The sequence below is a fragment of the Neofelis nebulosa genome, chromosome 7, assembly GCF_028018385.1.
Source record: "Neofelis nebulosa isolate mNeoNeb1 chromosome 7, mNeoNeb1.pri, whole genome shotgun sequence".
NCBI classification, from domain to species: Eukaryota; Metazoa; Chordata; class Mammalia; order Carnivora; family Felidae; genus Neofelis; species Neofelis nebulosa.
In genome coordinates this window covers 88,027,947-88,032,567 of record NC_080788.1, presented here as the reverse complement: position 1 = coordinate 88,032,567, position 4,621 = coordinate 88,027,947, and positions in this window count along the sequence as shown.

Here is a 4,621-nt window from a genome sequence, read left to right as displayed (position 1 = left end):
CGCTAGTAAAATGCTGTATACTTTCCAAATAACTAGAAAGATTGAAGTAAATAAATAATATTTTATACAGAAATTCATTTGGAAAACTATTTAGAAATATTAAATGTTATACATTTAGAAATAAATTTCATGCCGTGATCCAGCAACTTAATTTCTAGGAACCCAACTGAAAAAATAATCACTGATACATAATTGTTAGAAAAGATTGGGGGAATATCCATCCTTATGATGGACTATTGCACAACCTTACTATGAGGACCATGACAATGTGCTCCATACACCTGCAGCTACAAGAAATATAATTGACCAACGGCCCATGTGCTGCTGCATTTTGAACTCCATTATTGAACGTGCACCAAGGCCACACTCTGTGAGGCCTACTCCCAGCTAATGACCAAGGGGACAAGGTACTAAGGCAGATCCACTCCTGGTCAGACTCGCATGGCTGTGTGATGGTTATTCCAGCTTCATCTGACTCCCTCCCTGTTTTTTCTCACATAGGAATTTCGAACAAAATGCTTGCAGGTTTAATCACATCTTGTCATCTGATCCTGTGCAGACCCAGACTGAGACACATTAAAAACATGTTTTGGGCCACCTGGGTGGCTCAGTCATTTAAGTATCTGGCTTCGGCTCAGGTCATGATCTCACGGTTTGTGAGTTTGAGCCCCGAGTTGGGCTCAGTGCTGACAGCTCAAAGCCTGGAACCTGCTTCTGATTGTGTGACTCTCTCTCTCTCTCTCTCTCTCTCTGCCCTCCCCGACTCATGCTCTGTCTCCATCTCTCTCAAAAGATAAATAAATGTTAAAATAAATTTTTTAAAAACATGTTTTGAAAAGATAATCTAACTTCATACTCTTAATTTTAAATTAAATGCTCATGAAATATTACATTTCTAAAAAGCAAGATGCAAACTCTATGCCAAAAAGTAGCCAGATGTTGTGGAAAAATAAAAGAAAAAGACACATTCACATGAAGATAAGTGGGAAGATAATAGATAATAGAATGGATAGAAAGATACCAATGTTAAAAGTGACTCTCTTTGGGTAGTAATTTTATAGATGGTTTCAATTTTCTTTTATGTATATTTCTGAATATTATAAGTTATATAAGATGACTATTTTATTTTTAAATTAAAAAAATTAATGTTTATTTATTTTTGAAAGAGAGAGAGAGAGAGAGGAGGGGAGGGGAGAGGGAGACAGGATCTGAAGCAGGCTCTACACTGACCGCAGCTAGCTCAATGTGGGGCTTGAACTCATGAATTGTGAGATCATGACCTGAGCTGAAGTTAGACACTTAACCAACTGAGCCACCCAGGTGCCCCATTATTTTTAAATTTAAAGTACAAGCATCACAATTTTTTAAAGTGTAGATTTTATAGAAAAGTAAACAAAACACAATTTGGTTGCTATAGACTGAATGCTTATTACCCCCCCCTCCCCCGCAATTCATGTTGAAACCTAATCCTTAATGTGTTTGTATTTGCAGGTGAGACCTTTGGAGGGATTAGCTTATAAGGGAAGAGTCCTCATGAAGGAGATGAATGCCCTTATAAAAGAGACCCCAGAGTGCTCCCTAGTCCCTTCTGCCCTGTGAGTATACAGGAAGAAGATGACCATCTATGAAACAGGAAGCAGACCCTCATAGACAATGACTTTGCCTTGATCTTGGAATTCCCTGTCTCCAGAACTGTGAGAAATGTAATTCTGCTGTTTAAGCCCCCCCACCCCAGTCTGTGGTATTTTTGTTATAACAAACCGAATGGACTAAGACATTGGCTAAGCATTAAAAATGGCTAAATTGAGGCATATGATGCTTTCCTAAAATAATTGAAGGTTTTTTTATTGTTTGGTTTATTTAAATTGGAAGTTCAAAGAGAAAGGTAGGCTCTTTGATTCCTCAGTACTTTGATGAATTTGAATATGTGCATTGGAATCATTGCCTTCTTGATATAAAGTACCTACTTCAAGTTAGTGAACAAAGTTAGATGCCACTGTTGGGAGAATCTCTAGAAAAGCAAAAAAAAAAAAAAAAAAAAAAAAAAAAAAAGACATGGAAACCTTGCTCTTGATTTAATTTATAGCAAAATGAGGACTTCTACCAAGCTTCTACTTCATTACGAGTTATATGGGTGACTTGTTTTTGAAAGCTTGGTGTGTGGAGAGACTGTGTGTGTATGTGATAGAGAGAGGTACTTTTGGGGGCGGGTTTGGAAAATATAATTTCATTCTCAAGCCAACTCTGATAGATGTAGTGACTACCTTTGTTGAAAAGGATGCTGAGGCAGCAGATGATTGAGCTGAGAAAAGTGGTGTTATCAATGAATCACGTCTGCCTAAGTGTGGAAGGGAAGGTATTTGTCATCTTTGGGGTGATGATAGGCAGTGTACCATTAGTCTAGTAGTTTTTCTGTCAATACATTATGTGACTTCAATGTGAAAACTGTATTTAAGTTCTGCCAGCCTATTATTGATTAAAAGCATTATGCTATTATGTTTTATTGGAAGTATATTGATTTTGAGGTTAGTCTGGAATACAGACCAATGTGGTTGAGGAGTTGATGATATAAAGTAGGAGATTATTGGTTGTAGCCCAACATAATCTCAGAATCATACACATTTAGATACTAATGAGCTATGTTTTGAAAATTGATCATCTTTAGGTGGAGGAGGGAAGTAGTTCATACACTATTCAATTTTAGTAAAAATTAGTTCTACATTTGCACACCACACTAAAATGTTAGTTGTAATATAAATTGTCAGGCTGCAGTTGTACCATCTGAATTTTTTAATATATGTCATGTTTTGTTTTGCTTCCTTTTAAATCAGACATGTTGATGTACTGTGACTTAAAAAGAGTACTACAACTTCCCAGGGAAACAGAATGAGTGTATTTTATATGTTATTTTTACTATACAGAATGGAATCTAGAAGTATTAGCATACACATCAGAGTCAAAACTGGATCTCCAGCATTTCCTAGTATAGAATATGGATTAGCTCATCAGAATCAGATGGGGGACTTCTTGATAATGTGGCTTCCTGGTCCCCGTGCTCTACCTTCTCAACCAAAATCACTGGGAGCTAGCCTCTAGAAATTTACACGTTTAATAAGCATACCAAGTAAATCTCATACACACAAATTTGAGAACTGTTGATTATTACCAGGCACTCTCCTACTTTACCACCACCTCTATTACCCTCATCTAAAAACATCAACAACACCTACATTATTCTCTATTCCAAACCTACTTCTCTAGATCAACTTCTGAGAAACATGTATACTTACTCCTAACCCTGAATATTAATAATTTTCCCTAGAGATGTTGTAATAGGCTCCAAAAAACTTGGAAAAATGTTGCTGGCAGATTTACTCAAAATTAAGGGTTTCTCTATTCTTGTGTTCTAAGTAAGATGACCTATATTCTTTTGGAAATTGAAGTATCTTTCACCATGATGTGAAAATAGGTTCAGAGGCATTTCAATTTTGATGGATAGGAATTATGACAGGTGTTTTTTATAAATCTGGTTTGAAAAGTAGTAGCAGTTGGAGTAGGAGTATTAGTAGATAACAATTGCCTATACCAAATGCTTTCCCTATATTGAGCTCTGTGTGCTTTATATTCAAATATCCTTGGACTTGCATCATATATATCTGGGTTGGTAGTTGTATTTAGAACTTCTTGAGGCTTAAACCACTTCTTTCACATATTTTTCATAGTGCTTTACCTCAGGCAAAGCACTGTTCCTTCATATCTTGCCCCTCACTCTTACACCCAAGCAGCAAAATACAGATTTGAAGGAAGCCTTCCTCCTTGTGGAGTCTCAGCTGAAATATAATGCATTTTAAATGACACCATATCAGCAAATCCAAAGGAAGATCTCTAAAAAGAATGTGTCATTTAAGATGATTTATGGCGTTGATTATTCTTGGGTAAGGTAGGAAAACATATATAACAAGAAATGCCTACCTACTGCCGTTTCCATGGCAGCAGATACATCAGGCTTCTAGACTATGCCAAGACTCTGCTTTCCGATGTAAACTCTGTGAATTTCCTACTAGTTACTACAGTGGGTTAAGTTTTGGTCCTTTGACACAGGAAAGATTTTATTTAAAGTTTTGAACATATATTAGCTCTGGTAAAAAGGTAGATGACTCCATGAAATATCCAAAAAAGCAGTCTCTAGGGTCTTTTGAAAGTGAAAACATGTGAGAAATCATTATGGTACCATTTGGCCTCTGAGGTTGTGAGTCTGTGAGCATTTCATTTCCTGGCTTCTGCATATTTTTTTCTATTTGGACAACACTAATGTCCTACATCACAGAAAGAAAAAAAAAAGCTTTGTCCAGAAAACTGTCTTTTAAAAAATTTATATATTGTATTTATCAGGGGATCACAAAAAGTTTTGTTTTGTCTCATGATAAAATGCTTCTTTTGAAATACTTCTTTTTTTTGCCTTTAAAATTGTGTCTGTGATGGGATGGCACAATATGAACATATTCTTTTAAATCAGGAAAACACCTCATTAATCCCATATTTATCTATAATACCTCTGGCAAACAGATTCTTAAATCCCTTGAGAAAAAGAGCTTGTTAAAATTTATGTGGAGTTTTCAGT